Genomic DNA, 19,694 nt, shown 5'->3' with positions numbered 1-19,694 from the left:
GCAATCATAAAATTAAGCTGTTTCTCCGCTTTTGAGTTTAATGAAAGATCAAGCATACTTACTAAAAAGGAAATCCAAGTAGCTTTTTTGAAGCATATTTAACGAAGAAAAAATATAGAAGATGATTAGACAAAGATAATGGCTATCTCTTTTATACATTTTATATATTTTAGTTTATAAAGTTTTACGCTCCTCTAAAAAAAGTCTAGCTTTTGCTGGGTAATTACTCTGAGAAATTACACTTTTTTCTGAAATGTTGTACATAACTTTTGGAATTTTGATTTCAAGTTTCTGTATTAAATTAGTACAGATATTTGAAATCAAAATTCTAATATATATGATTAATTATTCTCGCATTCGTTAAAAAATATTTTAATCTGAAATATTTTTTAATGAATGCGAAATAATTAATCATATATTGAGAAATTTATAATTTTAAATAATATGCATTTAGCATTTATTATATTTCATTATAAATGCTAAATGCGCTTAGCATTTATTATGAAATATTATATTATTCTGATATTAAATTTAGACATGCCTGAAATAATTTTTTTTTTGAATTGTGGAGTGTTGCTCATTTTTAAAAGTATATACTGTTTTTTATATAAGTTATAATAAGGAAAATCGAACATTATTTTCACCTAAAGCCATTTATGTGAAAATAATGTTAAATCCAAACCCCAACCCTAACCCTGACTTAACAACTTAAAGGTAAATGTCAAAGACTCTGCTTTTAATCAAAAACTTGTTGTAATTGCAGCTGATGACTTTCTTTTTGATAATCTTTGTATACATGGTTTGGTTATTATATCCTCTACATCAAAATGAAGAAATATTAAATACAGTCAAAAACATATTGACTCGAGAAACCCAAAGAAATTTTTCTACCCCATTGTATTCTTTTGAATACAGTTAAGAGAACTTTTACTTTTCTACAACTATGACTGATGTAAAATCTTTTTATCGGTACTGTCACAAAGAACTAGGAGAAAAGGATAAAAGCTATCTTAATAGACCATATGATCAATTTCATTTCAAAACAGATAATGTTGTTCATTGCCACCTTCAACTGCAAACTGGGATTAAATGATGTAAACAACATTTAATCCCAGTTTGCAGTTAAAGGTGGCAATGTTCCATTTTGTTTGTAACTATTGCATTTTGAATGGGGTTAGATTGCAAAGGCCTTCATAATGTAATCCATTATGGACCACCTTCTAGCATTGACGATTGTTATCAAGAATCTGAGCGGGTTGTTAGAGATAGCCTACAGAGTAATGCAAGTCTTTTAGTCTACCCAAGGTCCTTTGTCTCTCAGATATTGTTTTACAGCACTGCTGTAATAGCATATTATCGGAATACAAAAATATGTCGCAGATCAACGCTACTATAAGATTTTTCTGCTTAGGAACATAAGATTTACCCAATACGTGATTTCTGTGAGGTCTGTGGAAGATTATGCTTATGTTGTTTTAATTATTGTGGGTTAAGAAAACATATAAGATAAAGTATTAATAAAAGCTGTTTTGAAATCTGTAGAAGTGCGAACAGTACTTATTTGGTAGTCGGTAAAATGCGAACTGCGAACCGGTAAAATGCGAAGTTTTTGTTTAAGTTAGGTTGTATTACTTTTAAATGAAATCTAATTTTTGTTTGAAGTCTATAAAGTATACAGCAAAATAAACAGTTTAAAGGTAAACGGCAAATAAATTTTTTTACATCATTAACAACCAATAGGACTATGGTTCGCAAAAAAAGTTCGCTTTTTACCGGTTTGCAGTTCGCAGTTTGCGCTTTACCGACTACCTACTTATTTTTAAATGTAAACAGATGGTATAAAAACATTTATTTTAAATTCGCTCCGCACTTGTTACAAATAAGGATACTCATTTTGGTCCCATTATCTAATCTGGATTTTCAATGACGGGCATTGCACAAGTTATTGATATAGCATATTTTGGAATGAAAAAAGAGGATTTAAGAGAAAAGACCTGTATTTTTAACGAAGATGTATTTGATTCTATTTTAAGGGCAGTTTTTAAATTATTTTCAGAATACAATCAAGAAGTTTTATCAGTATGCTGTGACAGTGACATGTTCATCCTCTAAAAGCAGCAAGAATAGCAGTCCGGACAGGATTGAAAAGTAGTGACATTAAACATGAAAAAAACAAAACATGTTTCAACTATTCCAACACACATTTTTCATTAGCATAATAGTTAAATTTACAGTTTTAAATTTAAAATAAAATGTAGGGCTGTTAGTAGCATCACACCATGTCTTTAATGTCAATCTGTGATCATATCCCTCATAAAATCTGTAATTATATTCCAAACAGAGTTAAACTTGGAAGATCTAAAATGCATCTAACTTTTTTGAAGGACTTCGCTGTTTTTTTAGAAACACCCAAGTATGTTGTATTTTCGAAAAAAGAGCTACATTTTCTAAGCATTGATGGCATTGATAGAAAATGCATTACATTTCATACAAAAAGTATGAATCCATGACAAATTTTGAGTAAAAAGTTTTTTCTTATTGGTCGCATAAGTGATGATTTAATGATACTACCAAGATCCAGTGCCGACGAGCGGGGAGGGCGAAAGGGACAGTTGGTCCTGGGCGGCAGATATTCAAGGGGCGCCAAATGAAAAGAAGGTACCTAAAAAAAAAGATCCTTCATCTATAATATAGGTAAATTTTTATTATTAAGGGCGCTAATCAGGGTTGCTGTCCCAGGCGACGTGACGGCTCTTAGCAACCCTGCCAAGATCTGATTGCAAATCAACCTAAACATACGGTAAACATTTTTATAGGGGTTGATTTTGGTTTCCTTCCGTGACAATGAATGCGTGTCTTTCCGTGACAATTAGATTACTGCTTGATTATGTTTATTTTACAGATGTATGACTTTATTTTATGATTATTATAGGATTTTTCGTTCGTTTTACTTTCAGGCTTTAGCTAATTTAAAAATGTGTGGGAAAACCTGATTCACGAAGAAAGAAGAAATATTTATTTAGACTGAAGGAAATTAATAATAAGAAATACCTTTAAAAAAAGCAAAGAAAGGCTAACTTTGAAGTTTTGAAAAAAAACCTAGAAGAAAATGATTCTTAGTTGAAAAACGACAAAAAACATAAAATGTTGGAAATTGCTTTGAAAAAAAAAACAGATAAAAATATCAAGATATTCTTTTATCCGTATTTAGCTCTTTTGATACGGAAAAAACTTTGCTTTTATTGTGAAAGTCAAATGTTTTGATTTTTGTATGTTATTCATTACAGGGAAACCTGTTGTAATTTTTACCACTTTTTGCTTCAATGCATTTTTTAGGTAGTCTATTGAATAAATTGAAATCATTCAAACTTTGTTTCATATTTTACGCAAAATTTATTCTTAAGACTTTTTTCTTATTCAACCAAGTATCTTTTTTCTACGTTTTAAAAAAGAAGCCAAATTAGTCAAAGGTACAACACGTACGTGGAACCTTTGATCGATGCGTGTTGTTTTGACCTTTGACAAAGGTATATACAAAAAAACTCTAAAATTCGTTTTGAAGAGAATAACACACAACGGCTACAAAATGAATCAATATCAGTTCAATTGATAATAATTGATAATTGATAATAAGAAAATTGTAGTAGCTGCTTCTATTGATAAAGAAAACTCTGCTATTATCCAACTGTAGTATCTGGCAGGCCCAAGGTGAATTTTGATACTTTAAGTAGTAAAACAAAGAAAAGAAGATTAACGCACTTAGTTGCACCATATTCATCTTAAGAACTGTTGTCCTTAAGATGAATATGGTGCAACTAAATCCGACTGCTACATTAATCTAAGTCTAGTTTATATCATTAATGCTTTATAAAATTAGGCAGGTTTTTGTTTGCAGTTAAGTTTATGCCATTTACATTTACAAATTCATCCAAAATGTTAAGATTAGCTATGTTCAAGTTTTTTTGTATTATATATGAATAAATATCAATATTTTTCAAGTTTTAACCTTATAAAAATATGAGTTTTATTTATAAAATCTTTTAAATAGGTATTTTAAGATGTATAAATATTAAAACAAGATTGTATTACTAATCTAGTCTTGCTAAGACCCAACTATTACATAACCATTTAGAATAAAATACATATAATGTTTTCGCCACATTATTTGACATAACTAACATGCAAAATAGTGGTGTAATAGCTCATTTGAAAGATAATACTTGATTTTATTAAATTATGCAATAAAAAGTGAGGTTTTAAACTTAACATTTATTCCATGCTTATTAATAACACAAAAAATATTCTTTTTAATTAAAAAATTATTTGGACAAAATTTGAAAAACAAAAAGAAAAAAAAAGCTTTTTATTCTGGAGCTTAGAAGCATACGGCATGGTATTTATGATACGGCATGGTATTTATACAAAAATATATACATTTTATAAAAGCTGAATGTTAAGGGTGTAAAGTGGCATATAATAATGTAATTTTTTAAAAATATATTTTTTTACCATTTTCCAGCAGCCATTGTGCGCAATAATTAAAACATTTTGAGAAAGTTTTTCCATATTGTGGGCTACCGGCCCACTGTGGTGGGTTTTAAACAAAAAGAATATTTCAAATTTTTTTTTACGTTCATATGTATGACAAAAAGATTCTTCACAAAAAAATTTACTGTGATAGGAGAATGGGAACAAGAAATCCTAAAATATTAGCCCCCCTCCCCTCTCCTATCCTAAATGTGAGGAAAATAAGTTGAATTATTCATTTTTTCATAAATATAAACTAGTTATGTATTCATCGACAGATTTCAAATTTTATGTTTAAATTATTCAGTGTTCAGTTTTTGACCATATAAAGAATAACCCCCCCCCATCCCTTTGATTTGAGGGGGCCACAAACTTTACATAGTCATAAGAACTGAACACTAAATAATTAATGAAATAAAAAAAAAATAAACATGAAATTTATATTCTGTTTATGAATACATAACTAGTTTATATTTATGAAAAAATAAATAATTCAACTCGTTGCCCTCACGTTTAGGGGAGGGGAGGGGAGGCTAAGACTTTAAGGTTTCTTGTTCCCATTCTCCTATAACAGTAATTTATTTTGGGAAGAATCTTTTCGTCATGCATATGAACGTAAAAAAACTGGAACATTCTTTTTGTTTAAAAATTGGTTATTTTAAATATTTAAAAACCTTCCTGTGCCACTGACTTACAGTTACACAAATTACAGTTACACAATAAAAAGATAATAAATCAAGTAAAAATTCAAAAATAAATTTCACAAATAACAAATTATTCTCATTTTAAGTCAATATTATAAAGTCTCTCTTTGTTCGACTGGACCTTAGGAAGTTAAACTTTGCATGAAGGTATCAACATCAGGCAATTAGGCGTCAGGGGTATCCAACAGAGATCAACTCTGCCTGGCCACGTGAATTTTCTATATAAAAAAAGACTTTTTCATGAATTTAATATGAAAATCTAGATGCTCTTCTGAAAAAGAGCATCAAAATCTTTATATTACTAAGAATATACCTTAAATACAAAAGAGCATGGTAAATGCAGGCCACATATGTTCTTGGTTGGTACCTTAAAATTTTATGATTATAAACTCTGCTGGTAGAATTATCCACATTAGTGCAAATACTATCAAATGAGACTCTAGTTATTTTTATTGAGATAAGTGACATTGTTATGAAACTGTGTATTTTATTGAGGTAAGTGACATTGGTATGAAACTGTGTATTGTAGAATAAGAATATATTGAGAAACCCATGTATTGTAGAAGAAGAATAGTATCTCTGTTCCAAATTGAAGTTTGTAGTATGTGTCTATATAAACTTTGTCTACAAAAATAAATAATATTTCTTTGATATGTTGAAAATACCAGTTTCCCTTGAAATAAACATATCATACCGAACATACCAGCTTTACTTTACATACAATTTTGTTTGATGTGTCAATAGGATGATGCTTAAGTGACTGTAGACTAGCTTGTGCAACAAGACATTTAACAAACTCTATTTTAAATGCTACAAATCATTAATTTCAATAAACTTTTGTAATCAGCAACTCCAAGCATCCTCCGTACAAGAAGCTTTACATTTTGTTGGCAAACACAAACTGCATGCATACCAGAAGCACCACCCACATGGATGTACCACTTAGTTCTCAGTTCACAAAATTTTGAAAATTTAGTTTTAAGATAATTATATTTTTTTTAAACTAATATTAACTTCTTTCATATTGAGTAAAAAAAGACGTTTTTTGATATGTTGTTTTAGATCATTTAACTTAAGTGATACAAACTCTTTCTTTCCTTGATAAACCTTTAAATATTCATTGCATTGGTATAATTGAGCAACCTCTGTTATTACATCTTTTCTTAGTTTTCTACTCAATTTTGGAGAAGGTTTCAATAATATTCCACTTCGTTTTCTTAAATTTCTAGCTTGTATTACAGATTTTCTTGAAGTCAAAAAATACTGGTAAGTTTTCTCTATTGACTAACTGTCTGGAATGAGTGTTAGAAGTTTAAAACTAGTTAATACACAACCTTGAAGCTAAAGCTTTAAATAATCAAAAAAATTATCTCTACTTTATTTTTCCCTTTTCATAAAGGTATTTAACAATTGAATCACGAACATTTTTTCACTGTTCCCAGCAGTAGAAACTGTGTTGGGTTAACCCACACCGTCATCGTTATGATGATGCATAAACCATTCTATTATAATAATGTCGTCATAATATTTATAAATGCTGAGAAGAGTGACGCAAGTATTAATAATTCTTGCAGCGAAGTTAAGGTCACATTCCATACAATGCCGAATTAACCCGGACGCATGAGTGCAGCTGCGCCCAGCCCCCCAAAAATAGGGGCCCAGTAGGGGCCTCCGGTTTTTTAAATATATATGCCTTTACAATTGCGGGAATGTTGGTGCCTTTACCATTACTGCAAAGGCCTAAAAATGTACAAAGTATCCAGTTTTTTAATGTATAAAATTATATGACTGAGTGGAATAACAAGGTTTGCATGTTAATCTGATTTTGTAGTTAGTTGGTTTTAGGATTTTTAGCTTGCTTTTGTCATATATACGTAGACTTCAGTGTCATATTCACCTACACGTCGTATATATGTAGACTTGGTGCCTTAAGTATTCTCAAACTTAACATCCATCTAATTTTACAGCTTATATATAAAACAACATGTGGACTGTCTCCAAAAAATTTTAAAACTCATTTTAAAGAAATAATAGGAAAAGTATTCTACAAGATTTTCTATAAACAACTTTGTTGTACCTAAATTTTATTCAAAACTGAGTTCTTATTTAATTCAGAATCATGTGAAAAAGATTTCCAAACATTGTTGCAGAGATGAATATTTCACATAATCAGTTTAAAATTAAATCAAAGTGGTGTTTATTACACACAAATGTTGATTTATATTGTTTCTTTTAAAACAGATCAATAAAATCATCTGAAACACTAAAAATCAACTAAAAACAATGTAATTAATTTAAGTTAATCTCAGAAGTAATTACCCTGTAAGTTCAAAAACTAAATTAGATAATTACTGACATTATTCACTATCATTAATTGCATTTTTTGTTTGTTTTTTTTTTGGATTTTTTTGTTTGTTTGTTTTTTGTTTAGTCTAATTTATTTATGGTATGACTATGAATTCAAACGATCCTATTTTAATGTAACTCGGTGCTTAACGACAAGACAAAAAAAATATCTTCTTCCTGCTCCGGCCGTTATTTTTATTTGTAAATCAATGTAGGTTGTAAAATTTCTTCAACAGTAATATACAATGTTCAATATATGTATATATATATATATATATATATATATATATATATATATATATATATATATATATATATATATATATATATATATATATATATGTAATTTTGTTTAGTGGTAACATTACACTTTTAACTTTTATCGAAAGTATCAATTTCCAATAAATGCCAAAAGATCACATTAGGGTTTGTAATGATCAAAGTTAATTTACTCAGTATTGTTACTATTGTGTAGAATTAGGGTGTAGGGTGTTAAACTAGCTAAAATATGACTAAAATATGTGTGTGTAGTATTAGGCTGTTATGTTAGCTGACAGTTTTACTTTTTATTTTTAATTTCTAATTTAAATTTCTAATTTAAATTCTAAGTCAATTAAAAATATGTGAAACAATGCTTTGTAATTTAAGATGATATTTTTTTCCAGGTATTGGCAGGCTCTACTTGGCTTTCCTTCTCTGGTGACTGCTGTTATAATAGATATTAAAAAGATCCTAATAACTTAAGTTATATGGTCTTTTTATGTTGTTCACTAAACGCCAAGACAAGTAAAAGCAAGCAGAACTTTTATTACGGATTGCTTACTGCTATTACTAATTATTCCTTCTAAGGTCTTACTAAAACCGGCTAATCCATCCAAGTCCCGAGTAAAAAGCCAATTACTCCTACTAAGTTCTAAAACTTGCTATTATGGATAATTTCCGAACAAAACCTGAGTACTCCTACTAAGTTCTAATCAAAACCTGCTAATGCTACTAAGTTTCTTGCGAGTACTCGTTAAGAACTTTGTGAGTTTTACTAATGCGACTTACTAAGTACTTAATAGGATTAGTCGGGTTTTTTTCTCGGGTATCACATGTCAATTTTTTAACATTATCATACTTCAGCCGGTACGATTTCAGCCCCAGTCCGTGCCTGTCAAGAAGTATAAATCAATTAACAAATAGCATTCAATATCACATACAATATAAAGCCAAATAACAAACAAGTTGTAATGGAATATGTTGGTATTTCTTTAATTCGCTCTTAATCAGTGGCGTGCTGGCCTCAGAGGCTATGCAGGAATTCCGCATGGGCTTTTTAATCTTAGAAGGGACATACGGAGAGAGAAAAAATTATTTTACTATATTCTTTAAATGATCACCGAACCATTTAATTGCTATGTAAACATGGAATTGAATCGAGACCTTAAGTTGAAAACTTAAGCTTGTTGTCTCACCTTTTTAAGCGGTCAAACTTAATTGAGGAAAATAATTTTTTTCGATTGCTGAAGTTTTGCTGTTCCAGACTGTTATGATTTTGAAAATTTGGATTAGTATGGAATTACAAGAAAATGGAAAAGCGTTTGCTAAATTTCTTCTTTTAAATTTAAAAGTTTTAGTACATACTTAACACACATTTAGTCTTCAAAAAGATGTCTTTTAAACTTTTAAAAGACGTTCAGAACGTTTTTTGAACGCTCATAAGACGTCTTTTTAGGATCAAATGCCGGCTGGGCAGGTTTTTATTAAGTAACATCACTATTAAATATCTCAAAGCTAAGATTGTAGTACTTTAGATCTGATTGTCAATTTATTGTTAAAAGTATTTACTTATTAAGTTGTATTATTTTATCAAAAGAAAAATAAACTATTAAGCTTAGTTTAAAAGTTGTTTAGGAGTAGTGGTTAAGCTTCACGAACTCCTGAAAGTCTTTACGCCAAGTAATATTTATCAAAACGGTTTATAATCGCAGCCAGAATATGAGCTTACGCAAACGATCTAGTTCAAACAATCAGCAAACTGATTTGCTCAGCAAATTTATGCTAGATAGTATATTTTGCTTGGAAGCTCGGCAACCTAATTTGCAACTTTATTCGCTTGAAATCGAAATAGAAAAACTTTGCCTTTTAAAGTAAATCGAAGAGAAAGGACTTGCTATACTTGTGTATCCTTTGTATAACTTTTGGCTTGAAAGTTTTAAAATGTCAATGTTACGAAAGCTGTTTGTCATGTTACTAAATATTCTATTAACAACTGCTTTTATATGGAGATATTATAGTACTTCTGGTTTTGTATGATTATAATGTATGATAATAATGGTTCTGGTTTTGTATGATTATAATGTATGATAATAATGAGCGAATAATATGATTATCATTTGCTCATAATTAGAAATAAACATAAAACTTCTTGAAAATTAAAATGATTTTTTCGACGACAATGAATCATATAGGGAACTTTATATAAAGATAACATATTTTTTTGAACTTGAAAAGCACAAAAATAACATGAATATATAATTCAATATTTTCTAGTTATAAATTTTTTGAACCAATATGTGACCATTATTAGAGAGCAAAAAAAATCAAGTGCTTCCTAAAAGTGTTGAAAAAAATAGAAAAAATAAACTTAAGGTTTATAATTATCTTGAAGTTTATAAATAGCTATGACTATCTATAAAAGCTCTACTTTTTTGTTGTGATAGTTTTTAAGTCATAAGGATGAACTGTAATTAATCATTTTAAAGAGGTGTTATAATTTATTTGCATAAATGTCTTTTAACAAGAAACTTTAAAAGTTGTAGATGGAAGTGAGAAAGAGTTATTTTAACAAGAAACTTTAAAAGTTGTAGATGGAAGTGAGAAAGAGTTATTTTAACTAGAAACTTTAAAAGTTGTAGATGGAAGTGAGAAAGAGTTATTTTAACAAGAAACTTTAAAAGTTGTAGATGGAAGTGAGAAAAAGTTATTTTATTAACACATACATTATTTTTTTAAAAAGAAACAATTAAGATATTTATTTAAAATATCTAATAATCACAACATTTCCCAGTGGGATGCGTCGTCCGGGGGTCGTACTTTGGAAGATTTACGGACGTCGGGACGTCCGCGAAACGTTTAACGAACGTCTTTCGGACGACGTATGCCCACTGGGTTATTTATTAAAGCATCTAATAATCACAAATTTATTTCTTGAAGAAACAATGATAATAAAACAAGACCATCATTTTTTAATGGAATTTAAAAATTTAATTTCTAATTTTGTAAATATCTTGATATTTCAATTTTTATTTTATTTTGTTGTAAAAAAAAAATAAGATTTGTAATTTGCTCATAAGATTTGTCGAGTTTTGTTTCAAAACCATTAGCAAAGTCTAACACTCTTTTTAATTCTTTTTTTTTTTTCAGCATGTTAAATAATTCATAACTGCAAGTTTTATTTTTTCAGCACTGATATTTTAGAAAGAAAAATTAATAATTCTGATAATCAATACTTATTTGTGCGGAAATGTTGAATGTTCTAATTTCAAATCGGAATTCATTTAAACAATTGAAAACTTTGAATATGTAATAAACTTGATTTTGCAATAAAATAAAAAGTCAAGTGCAATGTAATTTTTTAATATTCTTAGAACAACATGGTAAAGATATAAGTAGACAATAAAATAACTTTAAAGACTTTCACTTTATAAATGCCGGTTGCATTCTTGCAATTCAAGAAACTTTGAAAATGGTTTGCAACTTTAGATGGTTAAACTTTTCTTTTAGTTACAATCAAGAAATTACGATATGGATGGTTTTAAATTTCTTATTCAATGTAAGAATAATAATTATCAAGTTAATATTTACGAAAATAAAAATGTTATATAATTATATTGTATATTATGTGATTTTATTATGCTCTTGCCCATTTCCGAGTTGTTTTGAACGCTAAAAAAATAAAGGTAATTTGAAAAAGTTGTGAAAAGGGAGGAATTGGGGTGGGGTGGGGGGAGGGGTTAAGTAAAAAATCCACTGTTTCCTCTGTAGAATTTTTTCTTTTATTAACAATTAAATTAATTAAATTAGTTTTCAATGAAATTCTGGCATATAGTTAAAAATATATATATCTGAATTCTCAGAAGTTTTAAATTAGCAAGGGTTTAAAACATTGTAATTTCTAAAACTTTGATTATAATTAAATTTAGTTATAGACATAAAACAAAATTAAAAAAAAAACAACCATAGAAAGCAAAGGAAAATTGCAAAACATTTAAAAAATATTTTTTTATATGGAATCAAAACAACAATGACCTACTCGGGACAATGAAAGATATAATGGAAAATGTGTAAGAAACCATTTCGTTAGTGAAATACTTTTCAAAACGAGATAAACTTCCTGGGGAGTCTCTTTTTGTTTTTATTGTTGGCGACTTTTTTTTTAAAAGTTCGTGTTTTTCCCCAATCTTCTTTTGCTTCTTTTCCACACTCTACTATCACTTATTTAATTAATGTCGTCGATCCAGGATAAGAAGTTTTTATATTTTCAAGTTATAAGTAACTAATCACAATATTTAACTTTTTAAAAGTTGTTGAGGTTTATGTCTGATTGGTAACTTTATTATTAGATACTAATATATTCTTATGTAAATGTACGTGATACGTATTTAATTGTTAATTTGAGGTACATGAAATTGTATGTGTAGCTAATTTGATAATCGTTAAGTTTGTATGCACTTTATCAATTATCAGAGGTGATTGAGACAATTGATATTATTCAATTGAGAGTATTAAGGCTCAATTTAACAGTTCAATAACTTGACGACTCAATCTCAAGAATAACTAAAATTTGAGAAAAATGTATTTTGATAATAGATAATTAAAAATTGACAAAAAAAAAATTAACAAACTGTTTTAAAAACTAATTTTAATCTTCACAATATTTAACTCAAGCATTCACGATAAATACTGCTTTAGAAACTACCCACTACACCAGGCTTAACCAAGAAACTTGTCGTTAAAATAATTAAGTAATCAAACCAGGGTTACAAGAATTTCGTGGAAAAAGAAATGAAAATTATTTATTTCAAAGTTTTTTTTTTTTTTAGTTACCAGCTCACAACAACCATATTATTCAATCTTATTATCACATCTTATTTACTCCTTACACATTACACTTTTTCTTTCATTTTTTTTAACAAAAAACTGTGAACGGTTTTTAAAATAAATTTATTTAAAAACATATTTCTAGGTTGCAAATGCTAAACGCACATGTAGCCATTTAGTAGAAATCTCGACATCAAACGGCAAGCAAACAGTATCTGCGACTTATTAGTAAGAAATTTTAAAATCATCTTTTTATATAATAGGTAATGGTATCAAAGCCAAATTAACATAGTTTTTCCCTTTAAGTTAACGTCTTTAAAAATTATGTATTATAAACGTTTAATAACATACTCTAATATTTGTAAAATACCTTAAATATCTTTTGTTATCATTTGTTATCATCACAGTGAGGTGAATTCACATGTGATGTGAATACTCATATTAAAGAAATATTAAAAAGGAAAAAGTTTTTAAATATGTTTTTGTGTATTTTGACTAAAATCAGTTAAAATATATATATAAAATAAAATAAAAAATATAAATAGTTTTACAATAACAAAAACAAAACAGCTTAAAAAAGTAAGTATTAAGTATTTTAGTACTATTTTACTTAGGTTACATATCACTTAGGTCTATACCCAATACACTTAGGTTTGTTTAAAAATAAACCTAATCTGCGCAAAACGGACAAATAACGTATATAGTATATATATAATACATATAATATATAGTACATATAACTTTTGCTTATTATCTGAAATAAATTAAACACATTATTTATGATTACATATTAATTTCAACGTCGTAATTCTGATAAAGAATAGAATTCTGATGAAAAATAACGTTACTGTAACAAACGTTATTGCAATGTTAGATTTAGTTGATCAATATCGGTCAAAATAATCCAACATTAATCTAACGTTAGATCGACGTCGTGTGCCCACTGGGCAGCATTACAGTTAAAGTACAGTCGCAAACTTTAAATTGATTTTTACAGGTGTAATGAAAAAATAATATTATATCATTTACCAACTTTTACATTATACCCAGAAACACATTTGTAGTTGTTAGGTCAGGATGGGGTTAGGAACATGAAACATGAAAATTGCACCTTAAAAGCAAAAGATGCAGCTGCAAAGACGTTACATCTAATTAGAAACTCAAAAGTTGTAAGGTCAAAGTACAGTTGTAAGGCAAAGTACAGTTGTAAGGGCAAAGTACTGTTGTAAGGGCAAAGTACAGTTGTAAGGGCAAAGTACAGTTGTAAGTCCAAAGTACATAGTTTGAGTGAGTTATTAAAAAAGTTAAACTGAAACTTAAAAGCTTTTCAATAATTCGCGGCTTATCTACTGAGATAAAAAAACAATTCTAAAAAAAAGGAAACAAATTTGTAACGAAATTTCAAATTTTAATTAAATAAACAAGGAAAGTTTAATAATTTAAAAAAGGAAATTGAAAAAAAATAATTAAAAAAAAAATTTTTATACAACTTTTATATTCTTTTTTTTTTCTTAATCTCACGCCCATACATACCACTTATTATGTAATAATTTTTTTTTTTTTTGAAACTGATCAACAATTGTTTAATTTTGAAGATAGAGTAGATCGATGCAACTTAAAAGTGTAATTCAACACTTTAGTACTGAGTATTTAGTTTCGAGTTTGGTTTAAAATTGTATCCCAGAATGTCAGATGGTTGAAAAAATTCAGAAACCCGGAGACACATGTACACATAAATTTAAGCGAGCAGTGCTTTAATCTCAGCTGACCACAGCTTTTTAATTTTAGATGACATCAGCAAAAAAATTAAAAATAAAACGTCATAAAAATAAAAGTTGAGTTAGTGGCGTTAAATGAAAAACTCGGGTTGAGTTTACACAGATGACCCGAAAACCACACAATAAATAATAAATTTAACTTAAATTATTTACAGACAAAAAAGTTATTAGATTAAAATTAAGTTTAAACAATACCGCAATATGCTGCGGTGCTTAGTTAAACACCGACTTAGAAGTTTTCAATATTCATCATCGATATTGAGCATTAATTCATATCAATTTTCGGTAAATTTTTTGTTCTCACAATCTTAAATTCTTACGAATTCTCAATTATGTATTGCAAACTCTAATTGTGTATCAGGAATTTTCAATTACATATTACAAATTCTCGTTTTTAAACTTGCATTTTATGTTTCTCTAATACAAATTACAGTATATATATATATATATATATATATATATATATATATATATATATATATATATATATATATATATATATATATATATATATATATATATATATATATATATATATATATATATATATATATATATATATATATACATACTTATATAATTCATTGCAACTACAATTTCATAAAATTTTGCTTACTCTTTTTAACTCATTATAAATCGCTTAGTTAGCGTTGTTGGCCAATTTTGACTGTTAGACAACGTAGGTTACGTTATTTATACTTATATTATATAAAGGGTTTTTTATTCCATTTGTATGTTATCTATGTTATTTGTGTAAATAACGTAAGATACGTTATCTGAAAAATGCTAAATCATTTTTATAGGCAACGTGATTTTTAAGGGTATTTTGATTATATTTGAATAACTTTACGTTTACATTACATGAAACTTAAATAATAATAAACTCGTCTTTAAAAATAACTTATATAATAAACTTTCATAAATTTTTCATAACTATGAAAATAAATTACGTAAAAACTATAAACTAAACCCAAATTGGACTTGTGATGATGCGGTAAAGAAAGTATACCTTTTTAGCAACTCTTTATTGCGCTTAACCAATTACCAGCCAAATATTTTAAAACATCTATTTTGTAAATAAAATGTTTATTTTGTAAATATAATGATTTAAAAACAAACTTTACACTACACATGATTACTATAACCTATAAATTAACCATGTGACAAATGTTGAATGTATTCAATTATAAACAACTGAAAATTTATGTATTTGAAATACAGTATTAATTTTATGCATAACTTACCTCAGTGTTTTCACTTTTTTGACTTCTAAATTCAAAACAACAGGCAAAAAAAGCACTTTTTTAACACACGTCACTTAAATGAAGTGTTATAAGAGCTTATATGTTGCCGACTACAAAAAAATGCCATCCACTACCAACTACTGTTAACTAAAACCAAAAATCCCCAAATGGGGATTGTGGTTAAATAACTTTAACTAATTAAGTTCTAAAAAAGTTTTTGGATTATTTAACTTTACTTAAAAATTAGACGTAAAGCCTTATTATGCAATGTAAATTTATTTGTTGTAATAATATGTATTTGAATAATTTATATATTATAATAATTTTTTGTAAATAATATGTGATTTTGTAAGTAATAAGTAATATGTATTGTTGTAAGTTGTTGTAAATAATATGTTGGATGATTCAGTGGCGGGTTTTAGGGGGGGGGGGGCTACTAACCTCATGCCCCCCCCCCCTCTTTGGGCTGTTTTTCAGAAATATTTTTTTGTTAATTGACTATTATACAGAATTGGACAATTAATCTGATGAATAAAATTGACTATTATACGTAATTAAATGGACCTTTTTTTTTTAAAAAACTTTTTTAGTCCCCTCCTTGGCGAGTAACAAAACCCGCCACTGGGGTGCTTAAAGATAGGTGAAAGTATTAAATAACAATTGCATAACATTATAATGTTATGCAATTGTTTTTTAATACTTTTACTATCTTTAAGCACCCCAACACTGTTCTCAAAAAATAATTTATTAACAAACAATTCTTTTCACAAGTATAATTATACTTTAGCTGCATTACAGTTGCATATTGCTGTCAGAGTGGTTGTTGTTACCTGCATAACCTGTGGTATTTCTGGTAGGCACATATATTTGAACATATACTGTTGAACTCTTATAATATGAATTTCTATTAGACAAAAAACCATTTAAATTGATCAAATTCTTTGATCCCTTTAGGGTTTAACATTTAGGGTTAAACTCCTACAATTAGAATACTCTTGTAATTATTTTGAACATATTTTGAGACCCTTTGAGGATTCGAATTACATCAGTTCAACTGTATACATACATACACACATACACACATACATACATACATACATACATACATACATACATACATACATACATACATACATACATACATACATACATACATACATACATACATACATACATACATACATACATACATACATACATACATACATACATACATACATACATACATACATACATACATACATACATACATACATACATACATACATACATACATACATACATACATACATACATACATACATACATACATACATACATACATACATACATACATACATACATACATACATACATACATACATACATACATACATACATACATACATACATACATACATACATACATACATACATACATACATACATACATACTGCTGTGTAACGTCAAAACACAGTAACTTGTAAAAACGTTTTAATATTTTAAACTTTACAAACATGGTTTAATGCGAGAGTTACTATCTTTTGGGTCCGTAAAATCTAAAAAAGAAAAGTAAATAGTTAATGCCCCAGATTATATGAAACCGTGCAGATTTACTGTAAATGCTACATTTCAAAAAAACACTCTCAAACAATTTTTCAAGTTACTGTGTTTTGGCTTTTTACGGCAACATACATACATACAAATATTAATAAGTATATACCTGTTTATGAATTAACGTCAAACTAGCTTATACAACAAATGTTGAAATGAGATAATTGAACGCAAATTTTAAAAATTGTCAACAAAAGGAGCTGCACCAAATAGCAGAAAAATAATTGATGCCCAGTATACTTTTTAAGTGTTGTATATTGTTGTATGCTATATAAATCATTTTTTTAATGCATGTATGCATTAAAAAAATGATTTATATTAGCTTATATTACAAAATTAAAAAAGAAAGAGTATACTCTTTTTTTAATTTTGTAGTATAAGCTGGTTAAGGCGTTTAACCATCCATATGTATGTTTATGCATTTATAGGTGTGCATATATATGTATATATACATATATATATATATATATATATATATATATATATATATATATATATATATATATATATATATATATATATATATATATATATATATATATACATACATATATATATATATATATATATATATATATATATATATATATATATATATATATATATATATATGAATTTGTACATATAGGTTTATCTTTCTACTTATAATTGTGGTATCCTGCTCTGGCTGTTGTTATTACGCTTACCGAAAGAAGAAAAGTTTAAAAATTTGGCAAGCGCCCATGCAAATTGACATTAGTATGAAAAAGCAACGAGAAATAAGAAATAATTTATCGCACCATACTTAAAGTATACTTTTTTAATCATAGCATTTTATTTTAAAGAAGAAAAATCTGATTTGGTTAGAAGCGCAGACGTTTATATTATGACTTCAGTTTTGAATCAAGTAAACGATAATCGACAATGATATTAAAATTATTTAACAAATGGTCTAATTTGTGAGTAGCATTTTTATGCTAAATTCAAGATTTAAAGTGATTTAAAATCATTCAGTTATTTTAAAACATCTTGCAACAAATAACAACTTTTAAACCACAATAACTCTTAATGTGTTTCTTAGGAAAACTTTTTTTTACTGCAAGCCTCTTTACACCAAACAATTTTACCTTTTACACCGGTTACGTTTAGATGCTTAAATCAGACTTGTCTTTATTAGGGTAGGGTGGGGTAATCTAAGGCTATTTTAAGCTAATTTAGACTTTGAAAAAAAAATCCTAAAATCGTGATAAGAGATCGTTTTTTGTAAACTACATCAAAGCAAGTATATATATAAATTTTAATGTTGTCTAAGAAGCATCAATTTGAGTTGCATTCTTTAGAACCATATTACCCCATTTAGTGGGGTAATGTGGGTCTATGTTAAATTTTTATTTATTTTTAATGAAATATACCAACTAATAGTAAAATATGACTGATGTCATTCATTTTGTATTATATTTGAATTATTTGATTCAAAGTTTAAACATAATAGTATTTTAATAGATGTATATAATGATAGATATATTGCGTTTAATACATCTATAATATATATAGATGTATTAAACGCAAAAAAAACTCGTTTCTTAGCACGTCTCCCACAACTTATAGCACTTAATGACAGCTAAACGACGCACAGTGTGTCATTTTAAAAACCTAAAAGAAAAAAATTTTCAATGCAAAAATAAACTATAATTTTGCTCATTTCTAGCACAATTGTGGGCATAGAAATCATAAAATGCAAAAAAAAAAAAATAATAATAATAAAAATTAAATGAGTAAATCAAGAATTTACTCATTTTATTTAAAAAAAAAAATTTGCCGTAAAATTTTTGTTGAAAACTTTTTTTACATGTTAATAAAAAAATACAATTTTAATCAAATGAAATAAATTACTCAATTAGTCAAGATCGCTGGTATTGAATGATTCTTCGAATGAGTCCTTAGATGTGTCCGTAGAATCTTTATTTTCTAAAACTGTCTCAGTTTGCTCGCGTTCTAATAATCTAAACAATTAAAGATTCATTTTAAGCTTCTTAGTTTTTGGGCATGTTCTAAAACTTGCTGTAGCTAAATCTACAGTAATCAAAGGTCGGTTTAACAAATCCTTATTTGTGTTTATCTGTAATATTCTCGTCGTTAATTGTTCCTAAAACTGCATCTTGTGTTTATTTTGAGCCTTTCAAATATTATCCGGTAGGAAGAATGCATATTTCCATAATTTCTCTGCCATGGAGCAAAATTTTATGAAGGCTAACACGCACAGGAACCCATACATATTCTTCAATGTATAGGTCTCAAGTTTCTCTAGCGTAGAATTCGAGTTTATGCAAATTGATTTTATGAAATTAGTTTATACATTCTAGAATAGTTCTCAGGCGCTTAATTAAATCAAGTGCACTCCTATTATCTCATCTGACTTCGCAGCATTCCTGAAAAA

The 19,694-nt window shown here is 27.6% G+C and overlaps 1 long non-coding RNA gene across 2 annotated transcripts; it reads left to right on the top strand.

The window, feature by feature from the left end:
• The first annotated feature begins 11,149 nt into the window (after window positions 1-11,149).
• LOC136087201 (uncharacterized) lies at window positions 11,150-18,757 on the top strand. 2 transcript variants are annotated; one of them, XR_010641617.1, is made up of 4 exons: window positions 11,150-11,394; window positions 12,808-12,890; window positions 16,472-16,537; window positions 17,907-18,757. It is a non-coding gene; the product is annotated as an uncharacterized LOC136087201 (long non-coding RNA). The 2 variants fall into 2 exon arrangements; XR_010641618.1 differs by lacking the exon at window positions 11,150-11,394 and adding an exon at window positions 12,051-12,168.
• The last annotated feature ends 937 nt before the right edge of the window (window positions 18,758-19,694 follow it).

This window comes from Hydra vulgaris, chromosome 11, assembly GCF_038396675.1.
Source record: "Hydra vulgaris chromosome 11, alternate assembly HydraT2T_AEP".
NCBI lineage: Eukaryota > Metazoa > Cnidaria > Hydrozoa > Anthoathecata > Hydridae > Hydra > Hydra vulgaris.
The sequence above is the reverse complement of the archived record's forward strand: the minus strand, read 5'-3'. Positions and strand labels throughout refer to the sequence as shown.